General features: G+C 51.5%; 1 protein-coding gene across 2 annotated transcripts in view; it reads left to right on the forward strand.

Annotated features, from left to right (window-relative positions):
* Positions 1-3,113: 3,113 nt before the first annotated feature.
* CTIF (cap binding complex dependent translation initiation factor) overlaps positions 3,114-16,442 on the forward strand; it is a 144,648-nt gene continuing 131,319 nt past the window's right edge. For both annotated transcript variants that reach the window (XM_056514025.1, XM_056514026.1), the window contains exon 1: positions 3,114-3,241. The gene's annotated coding sequence lies outside the window, so the exon portion shown is untranslated. The remainder of the gene's footprint in view (positions 3,242-16,442) is intronic.

Consider the following 16,442-nt stretch of genomic DNA (forward strand, 5'->3'; position numbering starts at 1 on the left):
GCTGCCGACCCACGCGAGGGTGGGAGCGCTGCAGGGAGGCGACAGACACGGCTCCTTCTCTGGAGCCTGACACCCACCCATCTGTGGGTTTGCCTTTAGCCACCCTGCTGCCACCCTGCTGCCACCCTGCTGCCACCCTACACTACACAAACCCAGCTCACTCTCACACTCCCACAGACACTGTGCTCTGCAGGATGGGTCACTTCCTGAAAATCTCAGACTGGAAGTCATGTGTCCTGATCCAGCATCCATCTGAGTTCCTGATCCAGAGCCCCCAGTCCTAATACCTTTCAGCTTCCAGCAGGAATTCAGGCGAGTGCTCGGTGGCATTTTGTTACATTTTGTGATGTTGCTAAGCCAAGGATGCCTTGAGCATGTTGGGGCAGGAGTGGGATGCACAGAGACGTCCCAGCATGTGGGGCCAGGACCTGCTGTTCCCACCCAGGAACTGGATTTCCACATGCCAGTGTGCTCACATGTTAATATTATGGGCTGGTGCTCTCCACAGAGAACAAGTTGCTCTAAATATCTGAGATGTATTGTTTTCAGGTTAAAGCTGACACTGGAATTCCAAAAAATTGTCATTAACACAAGAATGGGCCCCACCTTTTTTCTCCCCCAACCTGCTCTCATACAGCAGGAGCATCCCTGTGAAATCCTGGGCCTGGAGGTTCTTGGTTTAGGGGCTTGAGGGCTGGAAGGGATGTAGGGGAGGCTGCATGAGGAGATGAGCAGGGAAAATGTGGGCAGAGCCGTTTTCTGCCCTCATGAGCTCTGCAGCTCAGCCATCACTGGAGAAATGCTATTGGCACACAGATTAATAATTAAACCATAGTACAATCATAGATAAAAATATGAAAATCTAGGCAGTCCCTCTTTGCTTAAAATACAACAAAATAAAAAGAATCTGGAGCTAAATTAACAATGTGCTCTCCCAATTACAGCCACCCTCCGGTGAATATCAGGTTGTCATGACAACCTGCCCAGCAAACGATAAGGCCCAAAATAAAGCACAGCAGGGAGAGAGATCTTTGGAATCCGATTTTGCTGTCAAAGTAGAATTAAGGTTTCTTCAGAGGCCAGCAATTCTGGTGAATTTATGGCTGCAGCCCTTCTGTTGATGTTCGTTAACGTGATCCATTTATCCAGATGAGTGTGACGGTAGAACCAGACAGGGAGCAACAAAGAAACCATGGTTAGAAATAAAGTTAACCTCTTGAATACAGCCCAAACCACAAAAAAAGGGGGATGATTTTTGGGTGGGGGTTTTTGAGAGTCTGGTGTGGTAAGTAAAAAGCGGTTTAAATTGCTTATAGCAACATTTCTGGGTGGCTTTGAGCACCAGAGCTGAAGGGATCCAGTGAGCTAGACATGAGTATAAAAGGTGCTTAAATTCTGGGTTTTACATTTCTTGTCTCAGAATTTTGTGTGTTTATATAGAAACACTTGGTTTATCTGCCATGCACAGGGACCTTGGCAAGCTTGAGAACTGGACCCGTGCAAACCTCATGAAATTCAACATGGCCAAATGCAAGGTCCTACATGTGGGTTATAGTAATCCCAGGCACAAACACAAACTGGCTGGAGAAGGGATTGAAAGCAGTCCTGGGAGAAGGAGCTGGGGATGCTGTGGATGAGAACTGGACCTGCCCCAGCCCGAGCCCCCCTGCCCTGGGCTGATCCCCCAGCGTGGGCAGAGGGCAGGGGGGATTCTGCCCCTGTGCCCCTGTGCTCAGGTGAGACCCCACCTGCAGAGCTGCCTCCAGCCCTGGGCTCCAGCAGCACAAGGACGTGGAGCTGCTGCAGCCAGTGCAGAGGAGGCACGGAGATGCTGCAGGGCTGGAGCCCCTCTGCTCTGGAGCCAGGCTGGCAGAGCTGGGGGTGCTCAGCTGCACAAGAGAAGCTCCAGGGAGAGCTCAGAGCCCCTGCCAGGGCCTGAAGGGGCTCCAGGAGAGCTGCACAGGGACTGGGGACAAGGCATGCAGGGACAGGACACAGGCAATGGCTCCCAGTGCCAGAGGGCAGGGCTGGATGGGATATTGGGAAGGAATTGCTGGTGGGAGGGTGGGCAGGCCCTGGCACAGGGTGCCCAGAGCAGCTGTGGCTGCCCCTGCATCCCTGGCAGTGCCCAAGATCTGGACAGGCTGGATGGGAATTGGAGCAGCCTGGGACAGTGGAAGGTGTCCCTGCCCATGTCAGGGGGTGGGACTGAATTAAATTAAGGTCCCTTCCCATCCAAAGCATTCCGTGATTCTGTGAAACACCTGCAGTCACCTTCTCTTCAGCGCAGTTTAACCCCACCCCCCCCACCCCGCCTCTCCATAAAGCCCAGCTGGATGCTGCTTTGTCGTGAGGAGACGATTGCAGCTCTGAACTGAATCCCGATGGATGCAGATGAGGACATTACAATCAGAGTTTCCCTTGTGCTGTGTGTTGGAGGGGTTTACACCTCCCAAAAGGCTGCTCTGAGGTGCTCTCTCACCTGCGCTGGAGGATTGGGGGCTCTCGGGCTGGGGCTCCCAGGGTTTGGCCATCTGTCAGGTGCCCGGAGTGCAGGATCTTGTCACATCCCCGGATTGTGGGATCCAGAGAAACCTGCCAGGCCCCTGAAGGGGCGGGATGAGGGGATCTCTGTGAAACCCCATCTGCGGGAGCAGCAGATCCGTATCAGATCCCCGCGGAGTGCGGGGCCCCTGTCAGAATCCGGATCCCTGCTCGGAGCTGGCATCCCTGTCAGATTCCCAGGGTGCGGGACTCCCGGATCCCTGTCACATCCCGGGATTGCGGGGTCCCGGTCAGCGCCCAGGCTGCCGGATGAGGGATGCCTCCCTCAGAGCCCCGCCAGAGGCGGCAGGTGCCCGTCAGATCGCGGGGGTTCCTGTCAGATCGCGGGGGTTCCTGTCAGATTCTGGGGCTCCCTGCCGCACCCCCCGGGGTTGTGTGTTCCTGTCAGAGGCCCGAGGTGCGGCTCCCGGGCTGCCCCAGCTCCATCCCCGCCGTGCGGCCCCCCCGCCGCGGGCAGGCCGCAGCCCCGCACTACATCTCCCGTCAGGGCCGGCGCGGGCCGCGGGCGGGGCCCGGCGCGTCACTGCCCGCCGCCCCGGCCCGTCCCTCTGCCGAGCCCGAGCCGCAGCCGGAGCGTCCTCCCGGGCGGCGCCCCCGGAGCCCCCCGCGCCCCCCGCGCCCCTCGCCGCGCCCATGACCCCCTCAGCGGGGCACTGACCGCGCCCGGCCCCGCACGGTAAGCGCGGCGCGGGGGGGACGTGACACAGCAGCGGCCGGGGGGGAGCGAAGGGGGGCAGCGGGGGGAGCGCATCCCGAGGCTTTTGTCTCCCTTGGAAAGACGCGAACCCCCGCGAGGGAGCGGGGGTCGTGCCGCCGATGGAGCCGGTTTCTGGCAGGTCCGGGCGCTGGCGGTGTCGCGGCGGCCTCGCCCCGCGGGTGTCCCCCCCGCCCGGTGACAGCCCGTCCGTGGCCGTGGGGCCCCCCCCGGGATGCGGCGAGCTCCGGGGCTGCGTTCGGGTGTGCTCCGCGCCGCTGGAAGCTTCCCGGTTCGGCTGGCGGAGGGCAGGGCTGCCCCCCAGCCGGCCCCGCCCGCGGCGAGCCCCCCGCGGGCAGAAGGAGCCGCGGCCATCGCCGGCCCCGGTGCGGCAGAGCCGGCGGCACAAAGGTGCCAGCGGAGCGTCCCCGCTGAGGGGAACGCGGCCCCGTGCGGTGCCGGGTGGTCCCGGCTGGAGCAGCGCCCACCCCGCCGGAGCTGCGGCCCCCGGGCTGGGTTCGGCTGTAGCGAGCGAGGGCTGGCCGGAGACCCGGTTTTGTTGTCGTTTCGTGGTTATCGTTTTCCTGCAGAGTCACTCTGGCTGCACGTGGTGTCGGGGGCCGTGGTGGGTGACAGTAGGGGACAACAGATGCTGTGGCAGCGGAGCAGCCGGCAGTCGTGGGGTGGTTTTTTTTGCGGCAGCTGCCCCCAGCAATGCTGAGCGATGGGGGCACAGTTGTTGGGTGTCACTGGCCTCCCCGCGCCTCAAAACTCAGTCCTTCGAGTTGTTTTTCCATAGCATGAGACTAAGGTTCACCTCTGGGGCCGTTCCCTGGGTCAGGCTGCTCTGCAGAGGGTGAGATTCCCACCAGTGAGATCCCACAGTGTGTGGAGCTGCAATTCTATTAGATTGGAAAGGGGCAGATGCTGTTTCCCACTGTCCCAGAACGTGGGTGCTTCTCTCAAATGGACCCATTTCCACGTTCCTTCTCCAATAATCCACGCTGCTTTCTCCACCACTCAGGCAGGTATGGGATGAAGCCTGAAATCACAGCCTTGTTAGCAGAAAATGAAGAGATCTGGGGAAAAATAGAAGATAGTTTGAGCTTCCAGGTTATTTCTTTCAATGCAAAGATGCCAGAATAAGACCAGATCATTTATTAGTCCCTTCTCTGCAAAACCTAAGAAGGCTTTTTACTGTGGACCATCCTCTGAGCATCCAGATTCTGCCAGGGGAGTGCCACAAGGGATGGAGAAAGAAACCTCCCACTCTGTCTATGATTTATGTGACCCTGACAAGCAAATATTCACACTTTGTCTCCAGTGAGTGGAAAAAGCCATTTTATTGTATCCACCAACATAATTTTTCCCTCTGAGAATCATAAAGGCTTTGCTCTGCCTTTGCTGAACCCAAGGTCCAAGAGCAAAACCTTGTGCTGCATTTTATCCCCTCAAGCCTTGGGTAAGATTTGTAGGCTGTGGTTGCACTGCACTGTGTTATCTTTGGCACAGATGAGCAGTGGCTGTTTTGGGAAGCTCAGGCTGTGCATTTTTTAATTATCATTTAAAAGATCTCAGACTGCTTTTAAAGCAGAGGAGCAGCAGTTGGATTCTGCTGCAGGTGAAGGTGATGCAGGGAAGTGACTTGTCTCAGGTGAGAGCTGGGGGATGAGGTCCAGCACCAAGCTGAATGAGACTGTTTGTGGAGATAACTGAACACCAGCTCTGCCTTTCTGATGCAGTTTGGGAGAGGACTGAGGTACCTGAGGGGCTTTACTGGGTTTAGCACATTTGTTCCCATAGCTGAGTCAGCCTGATCCACAGATGGGATGGGAATGATCTGTGGAGGGTACCTGCGAGCCATGAAAAGGAGAATGCAAAGCGTGGAAACATCCTTGATGGATTTTAATCCTGGATCCAAACTGTGGAAGGGAAGATGGTGGAGTGCTGGGCATTTTATCTCCAGCAGTCTCGTCTTCAGCACTTGATTGTGAATAAGGATAATACTCCTTTTTTTTTGCTCTCTGGAGTATCCTCACATGGGGGTACATGGTTGAGTTCACTCTGCTTGACTTGCTGGTGAGGACAAATTTTGCTGTGTTGCCCCTTCTTTCTCATTTTGTGTCTCTCTCTCCTGTTTCTCCTTGCAGCCATCCTTGCTGCTGCTTGGTCTTTTCCCGGCAGGAAAGGTGTGAAATTGTGGTCGTTGTCTCTGGTTGAGATTTTGCCCACAGGTCTCTGCAAAGCAGCAAGAAAACCCTCCCAGACCTAATTTAATTTAATGTTTTTGCTGCTCAGTTGAGTCTTTGGGGTCCTGTTCGTTTGTTTGTGAGGAGCTGTAGCTAAAAGTACAGCAAGACCCTCTGTTTACTGTGGAAGCTGGTGACTGCATTTTCAGGAGCTGTTTGGGACACATTTAACACTTTTCCTTTCTGTTTTGGTGAAGTAATTAAATATCATTAATGATTTAACTGTTCTTTGGTTTGGCAGAAGTGTTAAGACATTAATGTTACACCAGCGTTAAGTTTCAGAGTTGACAGTTTGCTGCTCTTTGGGGTCGCATCAAGTTGGGGAAAGGACAACAGAAGATTTGAGGCATTGAGGCTTCTGGTTGAGTAATCTCCATAAATGCCTTAGGATGTTGTTGTGAAACTCCTCGGAGAAGGGGCAGTTCTGCCACTTGGGGATAATTAGCAGATTACTGTGTCATCTGAAATGAAGGGCTACCGTAAGCCAACCAATCATCTTCTGTTTGTTTGACACCCTGGCTATTTTATTTTCATTTATTTATTTACATTTTTTTGCATATATATATATATATGTGTGTATATATATATATGTATATATATTATATATATATATATATATATATATATATATATATATTCACTTACAACATAGGTGCCTTGCATCTCTGAGAAGTGTGTTTCCTGCTCATATCAGACTAAAATGGGAGCAACACTGGATGTTCTTAAAACTTTTGTGCATTTAAGCTTCCCTGCTAAAATGAGAGGTTTTGTTTCTTTCACGTGTGCCTTGAGCTGTGCTATGGTCACTCTCGACTTGCTGGATTTTGCTTTGTCATTGTCTTCTGAAATGTAGAAATACCTCACCAGTGGCCAGGAATGGGAGGTGGTGTCTCTATCATGGATGGATTGCAGAAAATTTATGAGGGAAAATAAATAGATTTAGGATTTTTCTTCTTTGAGATAGCTCTTGGAGAGTCCTCTCAGGCAGTCTATGGGCAACTGAGATTTTAGGTACCCCAGGTTGGCTGGGAGTAGTCTTGTTCTCACTCTAGAAAGGACACTGCTCCCATCTCCTGTCCTGCAGAAACAACCCTCAGCCTCCCTGTCCCCCCAGGCATGGTCCAGAAGAAGAAGAACTTGGTTTCTGTGATGACAGAACCAAACTTCTGCCTCTGCTATCTCTGCAGCACCAAATCCTGCTACACCTGTCGGCCAGGAACCTGCTGCAGGTGTATTTCATAACGTGCAGACTCTTATCCAGGGCGTCTCCTCTGTGGCAGCTGGCTCAGCTTCATCTCCTTCCCCAGCGTGGTTGCATCCTTGCAGGGGGTGGTGGTGGAGGAAAACACCTGCATTTCCAGATGGATGGGAAGGGATGTGGCTGGGGTAACATGGATGTGGTGGGGCTGTCCCTGGGATGGAGAGCAGGGGTGGGTGGCTGTGTGGTGTCCTCGCTCCCCTGGTGTCACTGTCACCCATCGTGCCTGGGTGACCTGAGGATTCCCACAGCTTCTTATTTATCACCAGTGGTTAGAATTGAGTGTATTGGGTTTGTGTGGCCAAGTTTTAGTAAAAGGGGGGCTACCAGGGTGGCTTCTGTGAGAAGCTGCCAGGAGCTTCCCCCATATTCAGCAGAGCTGATGCCAGCCAGCTCCAGGACAGAGACCAAGGCCATCAGGAATGATGGTGATGTCTCTGCCATAATGGATTTAAGAAGAAGATAAAATGGTTGCCAGTCACTGGCAGTTGTTATTGTGGCTAGAAAAGAGCAGGGTGAGAAGATGTGAGAGGAACAGCTCTGCAGACACCAAGGGCAGGCCAGGAGAAGGGGCAGGAGCTGCTCCAGATAGCAGAGGTGAGATTCGTCCGTTGGGAAGGCAGTGGAGGGCATGGGGATGCAGAGATGCAGCTGCAGCCCCTGGAAGAGCCCACACCAGAGCAGAGGGATGCCTGAGAGAGGCTGTGCTGGAGCAGGGTCCTGGCAGGGATATGCTGATCTGTGGAAACAGGAGCCCATGATGGGGCAGGTGTCCTGGTAAGACCTGTGACCCCATGGGGGGACCCGTGCTGGAGCAGCCTGTCCTTGAAGGACTGCACCCCGTGGAAGAGTGACCCACGCTGCAGAAGTTCATGGGCAATTGTTGCCCATGGGATGGATTCACACTGGAGAAGTCCATGTAAAACTGTCTCCTGTGGGAGGGACCCCACACTGTGTCAGGGGAAGAACTCTGATTCCTCTCCCTGAGCAGTAGCAGGAACATCTTGTTCTGAACTGGTCATAACCCTCATTCCCATTTCCCTGCACCACTGGGAAGAAGTAGAGCTGGGAAGGAGGGAGGGATGAGGGGAAGGTGTTTCTAAGATTTATTTTATTTCTCATTATCCTGCTCTGATTGTGCTGTTTAAACATTCAATTAATATTAAAAATTCAACTCTGTTTTGGACACGATGGTATTTGGTGAGGGATCTCTCATGGTCCTTGTCTCAACTCGTGACCCTTTTGCTCCATTTTCTCTCCCCTGTCCAGCTGTGGAGGGGAGTGAGAGAGCTGCTTGGGTGATTGCCTGGATTCCAGCCAGGGTCAATCCACTGCAATTGGCCTTAATTTAAAAAAAAGAAAAGAAAACAAAACAAAACAAAAAAAAAAAACCAAAAAAACCACACACAACAACCCAACTTCTCCCTCCCTCTGGAGCAGGCTCAGCTCAGAGACTGGTTTGTACAGGCTGTTCCACCCTGGAGAGGCTTCACCACCACCAGAGCCTACCCTGCACCAGAGCAGAAGCTGCTGGGAGACACACAGCTGCTACCAGCTTGCTTGCCCAGGCACCTGCAACATGGAGCTGCTAGCTGGGTTTATAATTAATTCTGAAAAATGCTTTTGAACTTGTGAAATCCTGGAGGAGCTGTGTAGCTTGGCTGGCATTCACCAGCACCTTGGGAGAAGCTGGTGTTCACAACTGAGCTGTTTCCAGTGGTGTTGGGGAGCTTCTAGCTTGGGATGCAAGTAGTTGGGTTGGCATGGGAGGGGTGGCACAGGAGGGTGTCACACTGCAGCAGCCCAGATCTGTGACATCAGCTCTGCTGTGCCCCATGTTGGGGATCACACCCCATGCACCCCCAAATTGGTGTTGAGAGGGTCTGCTGCAAGGTCGAGCAGTGATAGGGCCAGGGGGAATGGCTTTAAGCTGAAAGATGGTAAATTTGGATGTTAGGAGAAAGTTATTCCCTGTGAGGGTGCTCAGGCGCTGGCACAGGTTTCCCAGAGAAGCTGCATCTGCTCTTGGATCCCTGGAAGTGTCCAAGGCTAAGCTGGATGGGGCTTGGAGCGACCTGGGACAATGGAAGGTGTCCCTGCTCTTGGCAGGTAGTGGAACCAGATGGTTCCTTCCTTTAAGGTTCCTTCCAACCCAAACCATTCTGTGATTTTGTGTTTCTGTGAAATAAGCAGTTGCAACCCTGAGTGTTTCACATAATTTGATTAAATCTCATAAGTCTGTCTGTGCTACCACAGTGCTTTTGAGCTACAACAGAAATGCACTGCAGATGTTTCAGATGTCTTGGCTGTCACCAGCATTGAGCACCTCTCTTGTGAAGCCAAAGCTTTGTGAGCAACATGGAGCAGTTTTTGGGTGGGACAGCCTTGGGTGGGATTGGGGCTGGGGCAGCTTTACAGAGCTGGGCTCACCTGTGGCTGTGAGCTGCTCCTTCTCACACGTGCTCCATGGGCATGTCATTTTGGGGCTACCAGCTTTTGCAGGTGGCCTTGAAGGATGTCACTGTCTGTGGAAACACTCCTTAGTGTTTGTTAGTCCGGGATCTTGCAGGAGTCAACCTGGAGTGAATTTTAAAGGATTTTTTCATCCTGCATGGAGGTGTGTGCTCCAGTCATTGGCAGGAGTGTGGTGTAGTCTAGGACCAGCCAGCCAGCCAGCCCAAAGCAGTAGTCTGCAAATCATGGGATCAGAATCATTAAGTTTGGAAGATACTTCTAAAAGCACCAAATCCAGTACCAGCACAGTGTTCACATCTAAACCACATCCTCAAGTGTCACGTCCACATGCTTTTTGACCACTTTCAGGCATGGAGAGTCCACCACTGCCCTGGGCACCTTGTGCCAGTGCCTGACAACCCTTTCAGAGGAGAATTTTTTTCCCAGTACCCAATCTCAACTTTCCCTGGTGCAGCTTCAGCCGTTTCCTCTCATCATGTCACTTGTTACCTAGAAGAAAAGTCTCACCCCACCTGGCTGTCAGGGAATTGTAGAGAGTGAGAATGTCCCTTCTGAGGCTCCTTTTCTCCAGGCTAAAATGCTGGTTTGGTTTTGGGTGCTGCATTTCCCTGTGTTGCCCATCCAGAAGCAAATCCCAAATCCCCTGGGGCTGGAGGACTCCTGGGCGCCGTGTGCAACTGCAGTGAAGCCAGGGAGCATTTAATAACATGTCATCAGAAATACCATGCTGTGTGTCTGGGCAAGGGAAGAAAAGGAAGCAGGAAGGGTTGTGGTTGTACTGTGATTGTCAGCTGGAGGTTAATAACAATGTTTTATGTTTAAGAAGGTGTTTGCTTTGCACAGAGAGAGGAGAGAGGAGTGTATGCCTGAACCCACAGGAATTGTATTCCCTTAAATCAGGGCATATCGTTGATCCAAGGAATGTGTCTTCCCAGCCAGACGATCACCTTGGAGGCGTCTTTGATTGTATTTTTCTTTGGCTCAGGAAGCTGGGCTGATGATCCTGAAACTTGCAGCAGTAATTTTTGCAGCAGGAGGTTTTATAGGAGGATGTGGAGACTCGGGGAATGCTTTGGGAAATGATTTCTGTATTTGCCTTGCCACGTGCATGTTTCATCTTTGTGAGTGAGTAGATGAATCAGATGAAGTTTTCAGGGTCCTGGTTGGGATGTCTGTCCTGATTGGGATGTCTGCAGAGGCCTCTAAAGGAAGAGGAGGCCACGAGTGTGGGTGAAGGGCTGTGCTGGTGCTCTGGATGGTTTTCTCTCCCAGCTTTTCCCCCTTCTTTTGAGATCAGCAGTTTCTCACACCCTGACAGCAGCTCTGCAATGAAACACACACTTCTGGAAAGCTCTTGTGGTGGATGCTGAGTTTTCTGTCTCTCCCTGCATCCCTGCTCTGTCCATCCCAGTGCCAGCCAGGCACAGTTAGATGAGCGTTTTTCCTGCTTTTGCAGGTGGTCAGAGCTGCATCAGTCATGGGCAGGACATCACAGCCCTGTGGAGTGCTTGGTTGTCAGCAGAGCTGCAGCATCCCTCCCTGCCAGAATGCCTTCAGTGCCAAGATTCACCTCGGGGCACTGGTCCTCCCCCCGCTCCTGCATTTTGGAGCATCTGCAGAGCACACATTGTTTTTCTCAAAATTGATTCTGAGAAAAAGCACTTGCTTCACATTTTTTTGATGGATATATTTTTGTCACATAGGGTGAAAGATTCATTTATCGACTGCAGTCACTTTGAAGCTTCTCCCCTGTTTTTGTGCTGCTTTTTTTTTTTTTTTCCCCAATGAAATAAGGCTTATGCACTCAGACTGACTGTCACTTGCTATTCCTCCAGAACCTTTTTTAACCCAGGGACTAGTATCAGCCAAATTTGACAGAGGAGATCTTGGAGATCAGAACTTACAGGCTGTAAGAAAGAAGGTGGAAAAGGGAAATGTAAATTCCTTCTTGTCTGCAAGGAGAGGCTGCATCAGTCGTGAACTTAAATAATATCTGTCTAGGTGCAAGCAGGTCGGTTAATTCTTAAGTAAATTACTTTAGTAATTCACTACAATTTATTTAAGGAAATAACCCAAACCATTTTGAACACAGGGAAGGAGGAGCTGGCTGTAGGGATGCTGCCAGGAAAGGTGTGTTGGGATGATGATAGATAACTTTTAAAGGTTCCTCTCCTCTCCTCTCCTCTCCTCTCCTCTCCTCTCCTCTCCTCTCCTCTCCTCTCCTCTCCTCTCCTCTCCTCTCCTCTCCTCTCCTCTCCTCTCCTCTCCTCTCCTCTCCTCTCCTCTCCTCTCCTCTCCTCTCCTCTCCTCTCCTCTCCTCTCCTCTCCTCTCCTCTCCTCTCCTCTCCTCTCCTCTCCTCTCCTCTCCTCTCCTCTCCTCTCCTCTCCTCTCCTCTCCTCTCCTCTCCTCTCCTCTCCTCTCCTCTCCTCTCCTCTCCTCTCCTCTCCTCTCCTCTCCTCTCCTCTCCTCTCCTCTCCTCTCCTCTCCTCTCCTCTCCTCTCCTCTCCTCTCCTCTCCTCTCCTCTCCTCTCCTCTCCTCTCCTCCTCTTATCCCCAGATTTTGTGCTTGTCCATGACCACTGAGCTTGCCGTGGAAAGCTGGTGGCTGATCTCTCTCCAGAGTCTCCTGTCTGTACTAGTATCCTGCAGTTCAGTAGGGGTTTCCAGCCTTGATTTTAGCCTTGCCACATGTTTGCTGGGATGGATAATCAAGTTATGCTATGGTTGCTCTTGATAGTGTTGTTCCATGTGTTGACACCTACAAGCTCAGACAGTCTTTGCACACTAAGTTGTGGGTATATTCTGTCCCCAAAAGCTTGCTCGGACAATTCCCAGGCTCACTGCATTTCCCATCAGGACTGAGGTCACGGCTGGCAGCATCACCTGGAGAAGATGAGGCAGCATTGCAGTGGCTTTTCAACATCAGCCATGGTCCATGAACTTGCCTGGGAGCTGGAGCTGCTGTTAAAAGTGATTAGTGAGCCTCCAGTTCCCAGAGGAGCTGGGGATGATGCTCTGCCCCTCTCTGCTCTTGTTCCCATTACAGCTGCAGCAGGAGGCTGCCTTTTCTGTCCCTTTCCCTTCTGCTGTCACTATGTGCACTTTGATTTTTTTTTTTTTTTTTTTTTTTACACCGGGGATTCTCTTCCTTTTTTGTCAGCTCGGAGAATGATTTTCCTTACGCTCTTCTCTATTTAGGGCTGTGGGGGAGGAAATGACTCAGCCTTTCCCCCCACTCTGATTTGCACAGTCATCCCTTGCTGCCTTTGCCGAGTTTTTTCCTTGAGCACCTCTAGTTACTCTCACTTCATTCAGCAAGAGCATTCCCACCTCCTCGCCGCACGTTCCAGCAGGGGCGAAGGATGAGCCCTCAGCAGGACTTTTCCCTGTGCCAGGAGGAGAGTGAAGCAGTGAGCAGGCCGTGCTGCCAGACCTGTGGCAGCTCCAGGTCTCCTTCTGCTCCTTGCCCGTACAGACATCTGTGGAGGAAGGGCCAGCCAAATGGAATTTCGAGGGATGGCCTGGTCATACTGTAAAAAAATGATGGAATATGATGTCATGGGCTCTCCCAGGAGGGGAAGCAGCTCAGCTTGTGCTGCTGGCTCTGCTGGAGGATGCCCTGCTCGCCTGGGTGGTGTTGGGAGAGGTGGGTGTGGGTGATGGATGGATGGTGACACCATCTCTGTGCAGGACCACTGCCAGCTTGCCTTTCATGGCAGGGCTGCTGAATACCAGGGAGGACACACTGCCTGCTCTGCTCTCCACGGGGCTTTCAGACACTGCTGCTCAGCAAGGAAGCCAATAAATCATCTGCCACTCTGAGTGATACCAGGCATTCAGTGTCCCATGTTCTGTGTGAAAAACAAGTGCATTAAATTTGGCTTAATTATTCTCCTACCCTGGAAGCCAGCATAGCTCTGTTTCTCTCTAAAGGGAAGAAGAATAGATAAAAAGAATATGAAGCTCCCAAGCCCCCTAATCTTTCCTCTCTGATCCCAAATCTGATACTCAAACCCTAAAAGCAATTTTGATCTGCTGAGGGAATTCCAAAGCATACATGCTTTGCTTTAAAACACAAAGTAGTTTGGCAGCCAAAATGAATATTTGCATGGTGATGAAGGAAGTTCTGGGAAGCACAAAGTTGGTCATCACCTAGAAATACTCCAGTAACCTCTCGTGGGTTTAGACTTGCTTGTATTCATTTGTATTCTTTTTTCTCCTATTTTAAGAAATTCAGCCACATGATGGACCTGTCCTCACACCTATGTCTGCTCAAGCCATATTAGCTACCCTCTGAACAACTCTACCTATTGATTAAAGCATTAGGACGAATGTCAGCTTGGAAGCAATAGGTTTGATTAGCTAATTATTTTAACAAAAAAAGAGATGAACTTTAATTAAAAGAGGGAGCTATAGTAACTGTGTTTTAATGTGCTGGAAGGGAGGTCAGAGAACGTAACCAAATGAGAGCATTGGTCAGGATGCTAATGAGGAGAGTTTGGAGGCTAAAGGTAAACATTGTGCATGACATCTTCTGTATGACCTAGGAATATGGAAAGTCACTTGCGTGTGTTTAATGGGGGCTGCTGGTTTTCGGCTAGTGAGCTGTAGTGAGTGTAGGAACTTCATGGTTGCATGAAGCACACAGACACAGAAAACAGTTGAGTTTTTAGGATGCTATTCCTGTGTGGATTAGTCAGTCAGTGGAGTAATTACATCCTGAAGTACTTAATGAATTCAGAGAATCATAGAATCCTGGTGTGGTTTAGGTGGGAAGGAACTTCAATATTCCATGTACAGGGACACCTTCCCAGGTTGTTCCAAGCCCTGTCCAGCCTGGCCTTGGGCACTGCCAGGGATGCAGGGGCAGCCACAGCTGCTCTGGGCACCCTGTGCCAGGGCCTGCCCACCCTCCCACCAGCAATTCCTTCCCAATATCCCATCCAGCTCTGCCCTCTGGCACTGGGAGCCATTGCCTGTGTCCTGTCCCTGCATGCCTTGTCCCCAGTCCCTGTGCAGCTCTCCTGGAGCCCCTTCAGGCCCTGGCAGGGGCTCTGAGCTCTCCCTGGAGCTTCTCTTGTGCAGCTGAGCACCCCCAGCTCTGCCAGCCTGGCTCCAGAGCAGAGGGGCTCCAGCCCTGCAGCATCTCCGTGCCTCCTCTGCACTGGCTGCAGCAGCTCCACGTCCTTGTGCTGCTGGAGCCCAGGGCTGGAGGCAGCTCTGCAGGTGGGGTCTCACCTGAGCACAGGGGTAGAGGCTGGCTATTCCTCAGCTGGCAGGTGGGATAAGCTTGCTGGTATCGACACAGCTGTGTGGACTGCAAGCAGGAAGCTTCACAAAACCATCCTGTGCTGTTTGTTGTTTGCGCTGTTCTGAGGATCTGTTGTGGGTTGTAGGGGCAGGTGGGAGTATTGATAAGGTGTTCAGAAAGAAGCAGCTTAGAAAATAGTGTGTAGGCTCCAGTGAGGGTGTGTTGACCTCCTCTGTTAAGAAAAGCAAATGTCTTTTTGAAGATAGTTGTTTGATTCAAATCAGGGCCAGGAGGGAGACTGGAAACCCAAGCAATAGGTGACTGGTTTCTGTGTTCTGGGCTGGAGGCTGGGCCCTAGTAATAGATGGCCAAATCTGAGACAGGCAGATGATGGCACAGGTGAGGAGGAAGAGCCAAGAGCAGGTCAGGGCAGTGAGCACATCCTCCTCTTTGATCTGCCCTTCCTGTTTGCTTGATCTGGAGTCAAACATCTGGATGTGATCTCAGTCCATTCTGCACTCTGGGCCTGCAGCTGTGGCTCTTTCAAATCCTCTAGTCCTGAGGCTGCCAGCATGGCTAGAGCTGATGGCAAACCATCCAGGAAGGAGGACATGAGTAATAAAAAGCTTCTTCCTCCCTTTCTACAGGGAAAAGTATGTGCATACCCTGTTCAGCACTCGCTGCATGGGACCATTCTCTGTCTCTCACAGCAGGCAACTTTGCTCAGTGGGATTGTCATGTACTTCAATTTCATGTCAGCCTGTTTTCTCTCCTAAAGGTCAGCCTGATCCCTTGCTGTGTTAAGAAGTTTCTTTTGGTTTTGATTAAGTTTGAAGTGCATCTTTCTCACTTTGTCCTAGAAGTCTGGGCTCAGTGAAGGTCTCCCTAGCTAAGATCCTGGATGGAAGTAAGCTCCTCTGGTCCAGCCTTCTGCTCAGTGCAGAGCCAGCTTCTACATCAAACCTGCTCAGGGCTTCCTCCAGCTGAGTCCTGCTGATGTTTCCAAGCTGGACACCCAGATCTCACACCCAAGTTACATGCTGGCTGCAGAACCAAAGGAATCAAAGCAGAGGAATTTTCCAGTATCCCATCGGAATTTCCCAAGCTTCACCTACCGATCCCCAGACATCTGGAGCTGAGCAGCTGCAGCTGTTTGCTGCTGGCAAAGGCTTTCTGCTCCTGGTGTTTCCCGTGCCCTGGTGTTCTGCTGCTGGGTTTCTCAGCTCCTGGGGGGATGTCACTGCTCCATGGCCGAGCGGCAGCGTGTGTGTGTCTGTGTGTACTGGGGAGGCTTATCGCCAACTGACCTAATTATTGTAATCTCACTCTTCCCTAGATAGTGCAGGTTTCCTTGGCTCTCAGGAGGCTTCACGCCTTCTTCCAAGCTGTTCTTTGATTTATTGTCCATCTCTTAATAATATTCTTCTTTCACTCAGGCTAGATGAAGCCTGAGAACGAGGACTGTAGCCAGGAAGAGCGTAATAGTTGTGAACTGCCTCTCCTGCCCCAATGGCCATCCTGCTGGGCTTGGTGGTCCCAGCCTGTCAGACTTTCTAGGCATCCCCCCGCAGGGATTTCTTTGCAGCCATGCTCTTCATCACAGCTCCCTCCTCTTCCCCCTGCCCTGATTGTACATGTGCATCCTCTTACTGCAGAAATCCTCTAGTTAACAGGTGAAAACTGTTCAGTGCCACTTTCTGCCCAGCTCTTTGATGCAGAGTTGTTGCCTGACCCTTTTTCTTTATCTGCCCATCCCTTTCTGTTTGTAACCTATCCTATCTTTTTGTTGCCTGTCCCATTTTTTTTCTTTTCTACCCCTTATTTTATGTTGCCTATCCCATTTTTATGTTCCTTATCCCCCATCTCATTTGTATTTTTTTTTCCTGATCCTTGTTTTTGTTGTTTGTTTTGTGTTTGGTTTTTTGTTGTTTTGTTTTTGTTTTTGTTTT

Source organism: Oenanthe melanoleuca, chromosome Z (genome assembly GCF_029582105.1).
Source record: "Oenanthe melanoleuca isolate GR-GAL-2019-014 chromosome Z, OMel1.0, whole genome shotgun sequence".
NCBI lineage: Eukaryota > Metazoa > Chordata > Aves > Passeriformes > Muscicapidae > Oenanthe > Oenanthe melanoleuca.